We start from the raw sequence: 17595 nt of genomic DNA, 5'->3' as shown, positions 1-17595 counted from the left end.
TTTTTGCTCAGAAAACTTGGGGGGCCAAATAAAACCAACAGCGGATAAGAAAAACCCTGTTCTAGACGTTTCCACTTCACAATAACAGCATTTACAGTTGACCGGGGCAACTCTAGCAGGGCAGAAATTTGACAAACTGACTTGTTGGAAAGGTGGCATCCTATGACGTTGCCACATTGAAAGTCACTGAGCCCTTCAGTAAGGCCATTCGACAGCCAATGTTTGGCTGTGTGCACGATTTTATACACCTGTCAGCCGAATCCATTCATTTGAAGGGGTGTCCACATACTTTTGTATATATAGTGTATGTGTCTGTCTGTGTGCATGTCTGTGTTTGTGTGTGTCTGTGTGTGTGCAAGTGTGTGCGTGTGCATGCGTGTGTGTGTGTGCAAGCGTGCGTGCAAGTTCTTCTGTGCGTGCATGCATGCCTAAGTCTATGCATGTGCTTGTGTGCGTGAGAGTGAATGTGCATACGCAAGTGTGTATTTTCTGTGCATGCATGTGTGCGAGAGTGCACGCATGCATGTGCTCGTGTGTGTGTCTATACATGTGCCATGGGAAGGCTGTCAGTGGCAGCTGTTGTATTCATAGGCTGATGACCACAGAGAGGGAATAGCTGCAGCAGCTGAACAGAGCTGAAAGGAAGACAGGAGACACTGAGGGAGGAGGCCCAGACCCTTCACTGTGTTTGTTTACCATCTCAGTAGACCGTTCAAGGTACATTCCAGCAGGGTGGCGAGCTCCAAGGACTGCTCCACTACAGATTCTACAGGTACACTTGAAATGCGGTTTGGTTAAAGTAGCCTTTTGAGAAGTGTATCTTTGTCCAAAGAAACATTTGATTTCACCTAATTTTAACATTCTATCATAAAGAGCACATGTTCAACTTAATACAAACACATTTTCCCATCTCGAAAGGTCAAATAAAAAAATACTATAGTAATTGTCTATTAAGTGCCAAATAAAGTAACAGGGTTGACAGTAACAGGGTTGACGATTTCATCTTAAATCAGTCATAAATCCCCTTGTGACAGGGGGAATGGAAGCTTGTTGTGTGCAACAGGGAGTAGCAATTGAATGCAAGCCTCACAAAAAAATGCAATTGTTAAAACATTTGTAGCCTGTCTATCTATGGGTAACAGGGTAGACGTTTTCTGCCACAAAACACCAGATAATGGCCAAAAAGAGTAGAACCAGCTCACCTGCTTTTACACTATGATTTGAGTTTTAGATGTTCAATGTTTCTTTAACACAATATTTAAAAAGGAATAGTTTCACCATTTTAAAAAGAGAGTTCAGTTCACGTAACAGGGTTGACCATAAAATCAGTGACAGACGTAAATGAATCACTAATCACATGAAATAAATAATACTCTTCAGAAATGACTTTGTCAAAGCAAAAAAAAAAGAGGGCTTTACAAGGTTGTGGTTAAGTGGGTTAAAATCCTGAAGTCACAGAGGGAAATGTAAAAATGCAGAATTTTGTCACTTTAGTTTTCTTTACTCACATTTAAAAAGTAGTGAATTCTCCAGGGCACTTAATTTAATATAGCAGGGTTTTAAATCAAATATTGGTGCACAATTTCTACTTAAAATATCAAAGGGACGCAAAAGGCACTCTTTTCGTGGAACGACCCATCTAAGAATACTCTACTTACAGTCCAGAAGTGGTGTTAATGATCTTGTGAGGCTGCTCTCTTCCGCTCATAGCTTCTGTGGATACTGTCTCTGGTTCCTGAAAGACACACAACATGAAACAGGCATATATCTTATCATCATGCCACTATATTGATATATACTGAGTGTACAAAACATTAAGAATACCTGCTCTTTCCATGACAGACTGCCCAGGTTAATCCAAGTGAAGCTATGATTCCTTACTGATATCACTTGTTAAATCCACTTCAATCAGTGTAGATGACGGGGAGGAGACGGGTTAAATAAGGATTTTTAAGCCATGAAACAATTGAGATATGGATTGTGTCTGTAAGCCATTCAGAGTGAATGGGCAAGACAAAATATTTAAGGGCCTTTAAAACGGGGTATGGTAGTAGGAGCCAGGCGCACCGGTTTGTGTCAAGAACTGCAACGCTGCTGGGTTTTTCATGCTCAACAGTTTCCCGTTTGTATCAAGAATGGTCCACCACCGAAAGGACATCCAGCCAACTTGACAAAACTGTGGGACGCATTGGAATCAACCCCTTGTGCCCCGATGAATCGAGGCTGTTCTGAGGGCAAAAGGGGGTGCAACTCAATATTAGGAAGGTGTTCCTAATGTTTGGTATTCTCAGTGTATATGGCATAAAGGGACTAAGACAGATGAGCAGTATCTGTTTTCATACACTTCTCCCTTGTTGCTTCACTAGTTTCAGTCTATGCACAGAACTGCTGAATCACATGCAGAGAGAAGGTGGTTTACACAGTGTACTCATTTCAATAGAGGAAAAACAGATGTTTTCAAATATGATCTTCACATTGACAGAGTGAACATTTCATAAAACAGTTCTGATGCTAATAATCATTGATGTAAATGATTGTTGCATGACATACTAAATTCTTGACTACATTAGGCAGCCACGATGTAGAATACAGTGGAAACAAGTAGTGTTTTACAGCTATCATCTTTATTGTAATAATTACAACCCAAATAAAAATGCAATTCCGTTCATTCCTGGCATGTTGCATATTCCCGGAAAAATCTGTGAATCCTTCAAAGGGGAAATTCAAATTTTGAATGTTTTTCTCTGTACATTTCTCAAGATGAGTGGTCTATTCTGGGCACCGCTTCAAAAACACAGAGAAAAAAACCTCTCTCTCTGAATTAGCCGGCGGTTGCTTTTATTGGAGTGGATTCTGTTCTAATTTTAAAGCCTTTTGTAATAAAAGGTCTTAATTATGACCTTGAATTCCAAGTAGCGGTGGTGTAACCAGAGAGCTATTACAGTGAGGCTCCTACTGGGCGTCCATTAGCCAATAACCATGCACTACACCGCTAGTCTTTCACTAGACAGCCTCTCTGCTTTACTGACGGCCTCTGCGTTTTCCCTCCCAGCCTACCTGGTAACACAGGTAATCAAAGGAAAAGTTAATGCCATGTACTTTGAGTTAATGTCTATAGCGGTGTTGTGTAATTATGTGTGGCCTGGTCATGACTCAGACACGGATTGACTGTCAACAGTAGAGCGCTCCTCTGTCTGGACTAGAAGACACAGCCACCGGTGTAAGATGTAAGGTAATGTGTAATGGTTATGTATACCAGAGCAGGTAATGATGTCATACTGAGTGTAGGGTAAACAGGGAAAGGGGGAAAATAATGGCTATTTCAGGAACATTTTAACTGTGAATGTGTGTGTTCTGTAGATCCCCACTGGTATAACAGCTTGTCAACCTGATTGTATCCTAAATGGTACCCTATTCCCTATATTGCAGTGCTTTTGACCAGAGCACTAAACAAAGTACACTACAGTATATGGACTAGGGAATAGGGTTCCATTTCAGACAAAACCCCTGTCCCAATATGTGGCTGGGGAGGACTGAGGGTGAGGATGGCTCCATTCTGAAGCCGGGGTGTAACGCAGTCATCATGGGGGGCTGTGAGAGATGTCAGTATGAGAGAAGTTTTTTTGTGTGTCCTCAACTGACCCAATGTCCCACTCTCCTCTATGCCTCTCTTTCTCCACTACACCCTCCCTCCTGTCCTGTCTTCGTCGCCTTCCCTCGTTCCCGACTCCTAGTATCGCTCCACTTAATTCTCCATCCTTTCTGCCAACCTTCCACCCCTGTTTCTCCTCAGCATCTCTTCTATCGGAGGTTTCCACGCCTCTCCCCCCTGTCTATCACTCTATCCAATGAGTGTCAAACATAGGGGCTCCAATCCAGCCCGAGGGTGGTTAGATTAAAATATATATATATACTGTACTGTATATATTTTTTTGAGGGGGAAAGAAACGCAGTATACTTTAAAATGAATCACTGAAATGAAAGCTAGTATAGAATACAATTTTTTTGCTAATGTTGATGGCAAGGAAATATAACCAATTTTCAGTGGGGCCCTCCAGACCTCGTTGAAGACCGAATGCAGCCCGCGGGGCAAAATGAGTTCAACACCCCTATCTTTTATAGGACACCCACCCAGAGCACAAAGCTATAGCTAGCTTGTAGCTACCTTCAGGTTGGTACCTTCCTTTCCTCTCCCTCTGCTACAGTATTCAGATTCATCACATCCTTTAAAATATCCCAGATTTATTTACATTCTCAAATATATTTGATCTATAAAAATACATAGGCTAATACAGACAAACCTGTACCCCCCACCCCACCTTCTATCGCTCTCTCACGCTCTCTCCCTCTCTGCCTGATGGAGGGAGGGTGGGGTAATCCACACTAGTTGCCATGACACCAGACAGCCCTTGCTCAGTGAAGGCTCTCTGCTTCCTCTCTGCTCTATTTCCCCTGAGCTGAGCCTTCCACAGAGAAGTGAGTGTGTGTGTGTGTGTATATGTCTGTTTGTTTATGTGAGTGTGTGTGTGTGTGTGTGTGTGTGTGTATCTGTGCTCTCTCTGTATATAGCTCCATTCTTGTGTATTAAATTACTATTTTTATTTTCTTCAATTTTTTTAAAACTCTGCTTCGTTGGGAAGGGCACATAAGCAAGCATTTCACAGTAAAGTCTATACTTGTTGTATTCGGCGCATGAGGCAAATACAATTTGATTTGTGTGTGTGTGTGTGTGTGTGTGTGTGTGTGTGTGTGTGTGTGTGTGTGTGTGTGTGTGTGTGTGTGTGTGTGTGTGACTGAGAGTGACAGAGTGAGAGCGCATCAGAGTGAGAATGCATGTTACCCATATAGAGGGACAGAAGGACAGAATTATGTCACTTGTATGTACAATGCCGTCAGAAAGTAGTGATAAACCTTGACTTATTCCACATTTTTCTCACTCATCTACACACAACACCCCATAATGACAAAGTGAAAACATGTTTTTAGAAATGTTTTCAAATGTATTGAAAATTAAATATTCACACCCCTGAGCCAATAATTGCAGAAGCACCATTGATGGCAACAACAGCTGTGAGTCTTTTTGGGTAAGTCTCTAAGAGCTTTGCACACCTGGATTGTACAATATTTGATCAGGAACATTCAATGTCGTCTTGGTCAGCAACTCGCCCAGTGTCTGTTGCAAAACAGACTGAACCAGGTTTTCCTCTAGGATTTTGCCTGTGCTTATAGCTGTATTCCGTTTATTTTTATTCTGAAAAACTCCCTAGTCCTTCCCGATGACGAGCATACCCATAACATGATACAGCCACCGCCATGCTTGAAAATATGAAGAGTGGTACTCAGTGATGTGTTGTGTTGAATTTGCCCCATCATAACACTTTGTATTCAGGACAAAAATGTCTTTCCCACATTATTGCAGTATTTAAGTGCTTTGTTGCAAACAGGATGCATGTTTTGGAATATTCTATTATTGTCACGGTTGTCGTAAGGATTGGACCAAAATGCAGCGGGAATATATATACTCATCTTCTTTTTTTCGGAAGAAAGAAGGAAAACCAAAACAAAACACACGTATACAAAAATAACGACGATAACAGTCTTGTCAGGTGCACAAACACTAAACAAGGAACAACTACCCACAAAATCCCATAGAAAAACACCCCTCTTAAATAGGACCTTCAATTAGAAGCAACTAGGAGCAGCTGCTTCCAATTGAAGGTCAACCCCATTAACTAAACATAGAAATAGAAAGACTAGAACGAACATTGAAATATACTAACATAGAACATTAACCACAAACCCCGAAACACATAAAACAAACACCCCTCTTACATAAGAACATAGCCCAACAAACCCCGAAACACTCTAAACAAACACCCCCTGCCACGTCCTGACCAAATTACAATAACAAATAACCCCTTTACTGGTCAGGACGTGACAATTATGTACAGGCTTCCTTTGTTTCACTCTGTTATTTAGCTTAGTATTGTGGAGTAACTACAATGTTTTCTCATATCACAAACATTAAACTCTGTAACTGTTTTAAAATCATCATTAGTCTCATGGTGAAATCCCAGAGCAGTTTCCTTCCTCTCCAGCAACTGAGTGACTGGGTGTATTGATACACCATCTAAAGCCTAATTAATAATTTCCCCATGCTCAAACAGATATTCAGGGTCTGCTTTTTTTTTTACACACATTTATCAATCGGTGCTCTTCTTTGTGAGGCATTGAAAAACCTTCCTGGTCTTTATGGTTGAATTTGTGCTTGAAATTCAATACTCGATTGAGGGACCTTACAGATAATTGTATGTGTGGGGTACAGAGATGGGGTAGTTATAAAAAATGTAAGTTAACCACTATTATTAAACATGGAATGAGTCCTTATTATGCGGTTAAGGGGTGTGAATACTTTTTGAAGTCACTGTATGTCATTCACAAGGGAGGTAATTCCAACCCGAGTTAAATGCACGTAAATGGAATGGAATTCCCTTTTAATGCACTTTTCTCTCTAAGCGTATTCTGACCTTGAACTTAAACTCCAGGAGAAAATCTGTTGGCCAGCAAGTGGGAGGCTTTTCAGGGGTTGAATTAAATGTATTCAGCACTTGCAAGAGAACCATGCCTGTAAAGCCCGTTATGCACCTGCATAAGATAAGTCTGAATAACAACTATCTGGAAGTGTGTAGGAAAAATGTGTGTAGGAAAAGCATCTGAATCGGGACCAAGGTAAATAATAATACACTTAACGTGTCATGCATCGGATGCAGCATGCAGGGAAAATGTATCATGAATAAAGTGCAATGCCATATTACTTAAACACCATGTAACAAGCCTCTCTTGAAACATTGTGTGTAATTATGCTCATCCCATTTACAGTAATGCAGACAACATGCTGAACAGTAAGGGTCCGATTCTGACTTAGGAAATGTTCGCCTTTCCTAGGCATTTCTCAGATAAATACCTTATGCAGGTGAGTAATGGGCTTTGCAGGCGTGGTTCCCCTGGCGAGCGCTGAATACATTTAATTAAACTGCTGAAAACCCACCCACTTACCGGCCAACAGATTTTCTCTTGGAGTTTTCAGTACATTTATCTTAACCCATCCCATTAAAAACAATGTACATTAATTATAATACATTGAGAGAAGTGTTCAGAAAGTAGGGATCAATAAAAGGATGCCATTAATGCATCTTCGTCTCTGTTTCAGCACCAACTGGTAGATTAATAAATACTCTGATCATGTAGATTAATTAGGCACATTTTCAAAGTTAAAAGTTGTGTCTATGTCCTCTTTCGTTGGCCTAGTCTTGTTAAATGTTTTTAGAATGTATAGTTTTTCATGAAATATTGGAAGGTGGAAAAAAGTGTACAATAAGGGATGAACAATAGTCCTATAAATCTACCGTAATTCTGACTAATCATAGAACTGTACGAACCCTACACCAGGCTCCATGTTTAACCTGCTACGTGTGGTCTGTTCCATAATGATTCTAATAGGCTACATGTCCTAAATTACTGTACAGCGTTAGCCTAATATGATCCAGTAACACTAGTGACCCTCAGGAACAACTACACAGACGTCACAGAGGAAGGAAAGGCCAATGGAATGGAATGGTGTGAAATGTAAGCTACAAATGGAAGAAAACGAACACTAAAGTTACAGTTATAAATGTATGTGTGAATTACTGATGGTGGCTCCCGATAGTGACTAATATTTAATATGATAAAAATTGTACAGTAAAATGGAGAAAACCCGCGTATATAATTAAAACAATCTGAAGTGCATGCATCAACTTGGCAGGTTCAGCCCAACAGAAACCTATATCTTGGGTGTCCAAATTTCATCCACGCAAATTATGAGGTCACACAATTACAATTCTGAATAATGGCACATCTATTTATAGCCTACTTAACTGTGGAAAATGGGCCCAATAGATGAATTACCTAGCTCTTATCAATAGCTCTAGTCTTATCAACTTATAAAGGATAGTGCATGGAGAATGCTGTTATTTTTTTTAAAATAAAGCAGATGCTTTTCCCAATTGGAACCAGCAGGTTTGCTCGACCTTGCGTGTGAGGTCAGAATACGGCGTATCTGTAGACAACTCCGCCACACCTTCATTTCTTAGATCTCCAAGCCGAATGAATAGCGTGTGAATAGCAAGTTATTTTCAGCTTAAGTTCAAGGTCAGACTACACATAAGAGAGAAAAGTGCATAAAAAGGGAATGATGTTCATTTTAGTCACACTTAACTATGAGTGCAGAACAGCTTGTATCTAGACGGTCTACAGTATCTCTCCCTCTCCACTCTCTCACTCCCTCTCCCCCTCTTTGTCTTCCCCCCACCTCATTGCCCCCCTCTCTGTGTCCTCCACCGACTCCTAGCTAATAAAACCGTCCACTCTAGCTAGCTTCCCATCCATCCCAAGGCTCCAAACCTGATGAATAATTTAGCAGCCTATATTTCCAGCCATCTGGTTCTCTTTGCCTGGCCATCAGTCCTCCTCCTAGTCTACGGTCACTGGCTGCTTGCATTGGCTTCAAACGTGCACATACATATTCACACCCATAGACATATTCAGTACATAGGTACATTCATATACATTGACATACATATTTACTCAGTGTTAATATGCATAATTTACTTTAAATGGTGTGCTTCTCATTCGCATAGCCGCAATACAAGGAATCCAGGTGTTAAAGGTTTGAGGAGGAAGGTAGCCACAGATAATTATAATAATGCCATAACAGCCATGTCATGAATATTTATGAAGGTATATTTTTATGGATTTACTATACTTCTGTGAAGTAGCTGACTTTTACTCAACATGCAACAAAAGTTCAACTTAAGGGAAATAATAATTTTCCCTCTGTAATGAAAATCAAAAGGACTCGCTGTCATATGATCGCCTTAAATCTATATTGACTTGAACCAAATTATACCGAAAAGGAACACTTTCACTACTCTTAATTCCACTTTCTGGTCATGAACCTGTTGCACTGGCCAACATCCACCAGCAGAGGACAGAGTAACCCCTCTGTCCCCTTTAACAAATTATTCTCCAGAAAGAACCATACCAGGTTCAATGCTATACAAAAAAAACTGGGTTAGGCTTCTGATCAGTCAGGTTCACGATGACAACAACAATCATAATCTAAAAACATAATTACATACAATTTCACAATGACACAGCAGATGGTCATGAGCAAATAAAACTGGCGGACATCTTGAAATGACTGTTTAGATAGGGTTGCTGTGCTGTGCTGAGGTTTTGCTTATTAAAAAATATCATGTGAGAAAAATCATATGATGGGAAAATCTGGGATCTTTCCCTCTTTACGTCCCTCTCTACATCCCTCCCTCCATCCCTCATTACATTCCTCTCTACATCCATCCCTCTCTACATCCCTCCCTCCATCCCTCTTTACATTCCTCTCTACATCCATCCCTCTCTACATCCCACCCTCCATCCTTCTTTACATTCCTCTCTACATCCATCCCTCTCTACATCCCACCCTCCATCCCTCTATATATCCCTCCCTCCATCCCTCTTTACATCCCTCTCTACATCCCTCCCTCCATCCCTCTTTACATCCATCCCTCCATCCCTCTCTACATCCATTCCTCCATCCCTCTCTACACCCCTCTCTACATCTCTCCCTCCATCCCTCCCTCCATCCCTCTCTACATCCATCCATCCATCCCTCCATCCCTCCATCCCTCCCTCCATCCCTCTACTGAACACGGTCCTTTTCTCTGTTAAATGACAGCTCACAGAGATCAAGCCCCTGGTGGAGCGCCAACACAACCAGCCTCTTTGTTCAGGTGAAGTTCTTCCCTGGTATCTCCGGCTCCCAAACTCCGAACTGCGTTTACTCAGCTTAAAGAAATGAGACGAGTCTTGTAGCTAGCTGCTTGGCGCCCACCCTCTTCCCCAGCCATCTCCATAGACAGAGGATGCGTCCCAAGTGGCACCCTATGTCCTATATTATGAACTAAAAAGCAAACAGGGTGCCGTTTGGGAAGCAACCATAGACAGAGAGGATGTAACAGCCAAGATAATCCAGTCATTCTTAGGGTGTAGGCCTACACTGCAAACATGATTTAAATGGTGATGGCATAACGTAGACATACTAGTGGAAAATGATATTAGGGATCATAAAATGCGTTGTAGAATTGTAACATATGTCTCTGTAGGTTCATAAAATGAAATCCCAGAGTAAATAATGTTCATAAAATGAAACCTCAGGGTAAACTAGGTTCATAAAATGAAATCCCAGGGTAAATAATGTTCATAAAATGGAATTCCAGGGTAAACTAAGTTCATAAAATGAAATCCCAGGGTAAACTAGGTTCAAAAAATGAAATCCCGGGGTAATCTAGGTTCATAAAATGAAATCCCAGGGTAAATAATGTTCATAAAATGGAATTCCAGGGTAAACTAAGTTCATAAAATGAAATCCCAGGGTAAACTAGGTTCAAAAAATGAAATCCCGGGGTAATCTAGGTTCATAAAATGAAATCCCAGGGTAAATAATGTTCATAAAATGAAACCCCAGGGTAAATAATGTTCATAAAATGAAACCCCAGGGTAAACTAGGTTCATAAAATTAAATCCCAGTGTAAATAATGTTCAGAAAATGAAATCCCAGGGTTAACTAGGTTCATAAAATGAAATCCCAGGGTAAATAATGTTCATAAAATGAAGTTCCAGGGTAAACTAGGTTCATAAAATGAATCCCAGGGTAATCTAGGTTCATAAAATGAAATCTCTGGGTAAATTGTGACAGTACCTAAGGAAACCACAGTGAAAACACTTTTAGCAAAGTGAAAAAAAACCCACATTTGTCATACCTGTCTATTGTATGAGAGGTAGCCCAGTGGGATGAATGTGTGGCTCACTGTGCTCACTGCCCTGACAGCTTCCCCACCCATCCCAGACACATTAACTATTAGCCCTGCAGCCTCGGCAGTTGTGTGTGTGTGGTGTATGTGTACAAGCATAAATCTGTGTCTACACACGTGTGCGAGGGTGCATGCGGGCACATTGGTCTGTGTGCATGTACAGTATGTGTGTAGGGATGGCTTGCTGTGTCTGCTAAAAATGGCTGAGCCCAGTCTGGCTGGCTCAGACAGAGGGAGAGAAAGAGAGAAGGTCAAACATTCATTTTACACTACCTTTACACACACTGACAGATGAGGTCTGCTTTGACCTAACTTCATCTGATCCACTCCTGTCTGTCAGTTCGCTGGTGGTGACTGCATGGTCAAGAAGCAGTTTAAAGGTTCTGCTTCTCCTGTGACACAGAAAGATAAGCTACACAATCTAACACTATGGGGAGAGGTCCAAATCACAGGCAAATACAAACACCAGTAAGGCAGTAACCCTTTGCGTTTCAATGCTTTTCAGCTGCCTATCAGTGCACAACCAACCGCCCAGGCAGGGACACTACCTGCGTCTCTCTACCATATAGCATATTTCCAGGAAGTGCAAGCCACTGTGGTGGGGCTCTGTGTGGACGTAATGGGGAGTTGTGGGGAGTGACAGTTAAAGGGGAGAGGGAGAAGGGGGGCATTGGAAAAGGGAGGTTGCAGTGTGCAGAAGTGTGTGTGGGGGGGGGGGGGGGGTCTGTTCATGTGTGCCAGGCACTGCACACAATGGGGTCCGCCCGCCCGCCACGGAGAGAGAGCAAGAGCAGGAAGGAATCTGGCCGCTCTGTTTCTCTCTACCTCCCTCATTCCCTCTCTCTCTCTCTGTCTCTCACTGAGTCAAATAGGAGAGGCGTGGCGAGGGGAGAGGAGAGGGGCGAGGCGAGGGGAGAGGGGCTGGCTGCACTCGGAGCACAGCACGGCCAGGCTGAACCGAGTGAACTGCACCAGAGTGTTTGCTGTGAGGTCAGAGAGTCCAACATTCCTCTGGAGCTGTGTGTTTACACTGCTCGGGAGAGAGAGAGAGTGAGAGAGAGCGAGAGAGAGAGAGAGCGAGAGAGACAGAGAGAGAGAGAGCGAGAGAGAGAGAGAGAGAGAGATGGGGCGCCAGGGGGGAACGAGGGGGCTTACAGAACGTGGAACAAATCAACGTCCTGTCCCTCTTTGTGCCATACAGTCCTGTCCTGCTCTACTCTACTCTACCGCTGAACCAATGCAACACTACACTATCACTTCAACCAGGCTTTTGAATCATCACAAACTTTGCATTATCTGTGAAGAAAAGCAACAGGCTGACAGAGTGTTTATTATCTACAGCCTGGGATCTAGTACAGATTTTTGTACGTTTGCTAGATGTGTGGTTTATTTAACGTTAATAATTTATGTGTTGAAAAGTTGGGGAAAAACTCTAAGGAGCAGAGTTAGATCTGGTAATCAAACACATATTTCTCTGTGCCTCTGGAGACACATGGAAAAGGACGTCCAACACTCCAATCATGTCAAAAACAATTGTACATTCTGCAGAGTGAATTTCTTTTATTTGTTTATGTAAAACTCACAAAGCGAGATTCTACATAAAAACTAGCTTGGCTTAACAATTCTGAAAACCCGGAGCCTATGGTAAAACTAGAAACTATTGATATTGGTATTTATATTTATTTAATTCTGTTTATTTTACATTTACTGTAGTATTTAAAATATATATATATATTTTCCATCGAACAGTCTTCAGTACAATTTTATTCCAATCACTACAAATGTAATGTTATTTGTTAGTATGTCATTGTACAATTCAAACCAATTATCTGGTATAAAAAAAACACCATCTGAAACATTCCATAAGGATCTCGTTCATAAAGTTGGTTTTCATTTCTAATGAAGAGACATAGTACAGTAAGTAGTTCCTATGGAATAATCTCAAATTTAAAAACGAAACTCTTTACAAAATCCTTGTATCATTATTATAGAAATATGTATTAAGTAGAAATTCTATATCACTAAACATGACTTTGGCTTAATACTAGGCAGAAATATGCTGTTCACCATTCATGTATATTGCTCACAATTATTGAAGAAAGGTCATTTAAAAAAAAGGTTATTTAAGAAAGGTTATTTAAGAAATGTTATTTAAGAAATGTTATTTAAGAAAGCATAAAAAAAACTGCTTGGCCAAAGATACAATTGTTTCATGATAGAGCCCCTCTACCAATAAATCAACCAGGCCTCTCTGAGATCTGGGCCTGTTTTCATAAAGCACTTAATAAATAAAAGGACATGGACAGGGAGGAGCTGATCCTAGACCAGCACTCTTAAACTGAGAAGTTTTGTGAAAATGAGTACTGGTCTGCTGTACTGGGACTAAGAGCTGGGACGATCAGAAGTGCAGTTCATCGGGGAGATTTTCATTCACTGAATAAAGATTTCCTTTCCCCCTCTCCTGGACAGTAAGACATACTACACTCTATTCACAGCACACATCTGCACTGCAGATTCCACAACGCCGAGCACTAACACTTTCGGTAAGAACATTTGGAAACTAAATGAATCTGTCCACTTTTGTAAATAACATGTAATATTATCTCTCAGTTAAAAGTATTCTTACAATATCAGAGGCTATAATGAAGAAAGTAAAAAGTTTACTGACTACACACTATAGAATTCTAAAGGGTTTTTTCTACAGTAATCCTACAAAATTCAGTGAGTTAAAAGAATATGTCAATGTAAAGATATTTGCTTTATGCTATATTAAAAATATGTATATTTAATTGTACTTCCAATTTGTAAAGTACAAACGTTTCTCTCCCCCTCTCTGTCTATCTCTCTCTGTTCTCCCTTAGTTTTCCATCAAACACTTTTTTTGTGGCTAAACTATCACACAATTTCTCAACAAAAGAAAAGGAAAATGTATTTGCCAGTGTTTTAGTAGTATATATAACAGGGGTCACCTCAGAACCAAAGAGTTCAGACTGCGCTCTTTCGGAAGCCTTAGCAATTGTGATAATAAATCACATTAAATCCACATAAAACAATCAAATGTTTTTATTCCAAATGATTGATTGCAGAAATAGTTTCTGTTTCATCTGCCATGCCATTATGTGCAATAAGGATCAGGTTATAAGGATCAGGCTATAAGGATCAAGTTATAAGGATCAGGCTATAAGGATCAGGTTATAAGGATCAGGCTATAAGGATCAGGCTATAAGGATCGGGTTATATGGATCGGGCTATAAGGATCGGGCTATAAGGATCGGGCTATAAGGATCAGGCTATAAGGATCAGGTTATAAGGATCAGGTTATAAGGATCAGGTTATAAGGATCAGGCTATAAGGATCAGGCTATAAGGATCAGGCTATAAGGATCAGGCTATAAGGATCAGGTTATAAGGATCAGGTTATAAGGATCAGGTTATAAGGATCAGGCTATAAGGATCAGGCTATAAGGATCAGGCTATAAGGATCAGGCTATAAGGATCAAGTTATAAGGATCAGGCTATAAGGATCAGGCTATAAGGATCAGGCTATAAGGATCAGGCTATAAGGATCAGGCTATAGGGATCAGGCTATAAGGATCAGGTTATAAGGATCAGGCTATAAGGATCAGGTTATAAGGATCAGGTTATAAGGATCAGGCTATAAGGATCAGGTTATAAGGATCAGGTTATAAGGATCAGGCTATAAGGATCAGGTTATAAGGATCAGGCTATAAGGATCAGGTTATAAGGATCAGGTTATAAGGATCAGGTTATAAGGATCAGGCTATAAGGATCAGGCTATACGGATCAGGTTATAAGGATCAGGTTATAAGGATCAGGCTATAAGGATCAGGCTATAAGGATCAGGCTATAAGGATCAGGCTATAAGGATTTTGATGCAAAGATGACCATTTGAAAATCCTCACATCTGGCACCAGCTAGAATGTAATCCCAGCAAATCAAACCTGAGTGTGAGACTATCGGTTGTCTGGCGTTCCAGACTGTTTAATCAATTTAGCTTCAGACTGCTGCATTGCAACACCAGTTGGTAGGAGATCAACTGCGCACCCCCTGACAAAAACAAATCTAATACTGAACTGCAGGGGAGGAATATGGCAAAATCCTGAAAAAGATTTCATCCATTTTAAATCTGCTGACTAAAGCTGAGGAATATCATGAGGCACTAAGACGATAGGGTGAGTTACAAAGTTGCTTAGATGATCTATTTTACATTTCAGAAGCTGAAATATAGGAGATTGAAAAGGCATTTTACTAGCTTCAGATGACAGCTACAATGTCACAGTATATTTTCATTCCAAACTGTTTTTAAAAGAACAGTAAACATTTGGAAACAAAAACAACAGCAGCTTATGGGGAACAAACAGGCACCAGACTATACAAACAAACTGAACCATCAAATTCACTCACTTTTTACCAACTTTCAATTTCATCAACATGTTTCAATATCACTGTAAAGCAAACGTTTATTCTTTGGTGTAACATATAATTCAATTCAGAACAATTTGAGTCAATTTAAATCTATCAGTTAAGTACTTGAGCTCTGTCCTTCAAATTATGAATGTCTACAGCAATAAAATCCAGTCACAGACAGGAAATGAGAGGAGGATGTGTGCTTTGCATCCAAAGGTTGAGCTATCCTTCATAGTTGTGTATTCTTTGGTAAAAGTCCTGACTTACAGTAACAATACAAAAGGTCCAAACTGACACATTGTGCATGAGTGTGTGACTGGTGGTTGCTTGGATAGGTTTACCAATGGCCTCAAAATGCTCACTGATTTACTAAACAGAAGCATGCACTCTTTAGTCCCACGCTCCCTATAGGTGAACAGCTCTAACACTACATTTTAACACTCAATTTAAGGGAAACATGCACTTAAAAAGCACTTAGTAACAACTGACAGGTAAGAGATAATTAAAAAGTATCTTAACCCTGCGAAGAGCTGGAAAAGGGGGATGAGAGAGAGACAAGGTGGTGGTTTTGGCAGTTCAGCTACCGGCTAAGGGGATAGGGGACGACGGGAGAGCGAGAGGGAGAACTCACTCAGGCTCCGAGCAGTAGACCTGGGGGCCAGTGCCTCAGAGCTCTGGCCAGACCTCCATTCCTCAGCCCCCTAGGGGGTACAGCCACATTTACAGCCCCAGCAGCCAGCCCTGCCACAGGGGAGCGTAGCCAGACACCCACTCAGGACACCCATCCCCAAAAACAAACCACTCCGGGAGGGAACCACCGCAAAAGAAGAGGCGGCAGGAGGTTTCCAATGCAGCTGGGCACCGGGCAGCTGCCAAATTGACGCCACGCTTCTCTTCTTCCTTTCTCTCTCTCTCTCTCTCTATCAATCCCTCGCTCCAGAGCCGAGAGAGGCCCAGGATTGGGAGAGCGGAGGGAGAGAGAGAGAGAAGGAGAGAGGGAGGGTCAGGCACACAGACACAATAGACAGCCGTGGCTTTGACAATGCCTTCCCCAAATGCCAGAACCTTTGCTCCCTCTCCATGACACCCGCATTCAACCAGACAGACTACGCTGGACACAGACAATGGCAAGAAGATCGGAAGAACAGAAAGAATAGAGAGAGAGCCAGCAGGGGATAGTGGAGGGGAAAAAAGGGGGTTAGGATGAATGGTAAGGTAAGATCGGCGAACTGCGCTCACCTTTTGTCCGCCTCTTTGTTGTTTGTGTGTTTCATTCATTTTCCGAATTTTTGCATAGTAATCCGTCACAAAGTTTGGGACAGAGTACCGCGACCGTAATGCGATGAGTACTGTTACGTATTTTCATATTCAGCCCTGCGCACTTTTCGGAATATGGGAAGTGTTTTTCCCCCTGCTTGCGGTCATTGTCCTGTCAAGGTTGGAGATGACATAGAAAAGGAAAGGAGTGTGAGATGGTCAGCTCAGCTGTTGTTTTGCTGTTGTTTCCCCTGAATCCTTCCTGCTTCTCTACACAGTTGCGGCATAAGGACTTTCTTGTCCCCCTCCCTCCCTTTCCACTCACAAGTATAACAGCAAGTATAAGTAGTGCCAATGAATGAGTGTGTGTGTGTCTGAGTGTGTGTGTGTGTGTCTGAGTGTGTGTGTCTGAGTGTGTGTGTGTGTGTCTGAGTGTGTGTGTGTCTGAGTGTGTGTTTGTCTGAGTGTGTTTGTCTGAGTGTGTGTATGCATGTGTTGGGGGGCGTGATTGCGTGTCTGAGTGCGTGTACCTGTGTGTGTGCATACACGTGCGTGTGTGCATCTGCTCATGCATGCATCCAGTGTGTTTTAATAAGACACCGGGTCAGGTGTGAAGACCTGTCCTCAGCAGCTCATTACATTTCTCACACCAATCACTCAACAGGAGCCTATAGGACATGGGAAACTGGGAAACACAGGAGAACAAAGGTATGGTGCAGACAATAGCACCTCCGCTATGCTACCCCGACAGAACAGACACACTTCCATTTTTCTCAAACAATCGCAGCTTGGCTGTGCACTATGGGCAGTAACAATTCCCTTGGTAAAAGTGTAACAGACAGTTATGCCCGTTCCACAATATATTGTAGCTACAGGGGCATTGCATACAGGTGTAGGAACTTATTTTGAACACCCTATTGCAGGAGAACTTTCCTGAAATGCAGGAAATGTAAAAATGAAGGTTTAAAAAGGCTTCTGAAGTTTATAAATTCCACTTTGAA

The 17595-nt window shown here is 41.5% G+C and overlaps 1 long non-coding RNA gene across 2 annotated transcripts in view; it reads right to left on the bottom strand.

The window, feature by feature from the left end:
- LOC123744727 (uncharacterized) overlaps positions 1-17595 on the bottom strand; it is a 93264-nt gene that overhangs the window by 55853 nt on the left and 19816 nt on the right. Inside the window, exons 1-2 of one of the 2 annotated variants that reach the window (XR_006771154.1) lie at positions 16577-16915; positions 1659-1735 (exon numbers count right to left, since the gene is read on the bottom strand). This is a non-coding gene — a long non-coding RNA (uncharacterized lncRNA). Of the gene's footprint in view, positions 1-1658; positions 1736-16576; positions 16916-17595 lie in introns of those variants that run through there. The other variant, XR_006771153.1, reaches the window with a different exon arrangement.

This window comes from Salmo salar, chromosome ssa09 (genome assembly GCF_905237065.1).
Source record: "Salmo salar chromosome ssa09, Ssal_v3.1, whole genome shotgun sequence".
Taxonomy (NCBI): Eukaryota; Metazoa; Chordata; class Actinopteri; order Salmoniformes; family Salmonidae; genus Salmo; species Salmo salar.
This window is presented reverse-complemented; position numbering and strand designations above follow the sequence as displayed.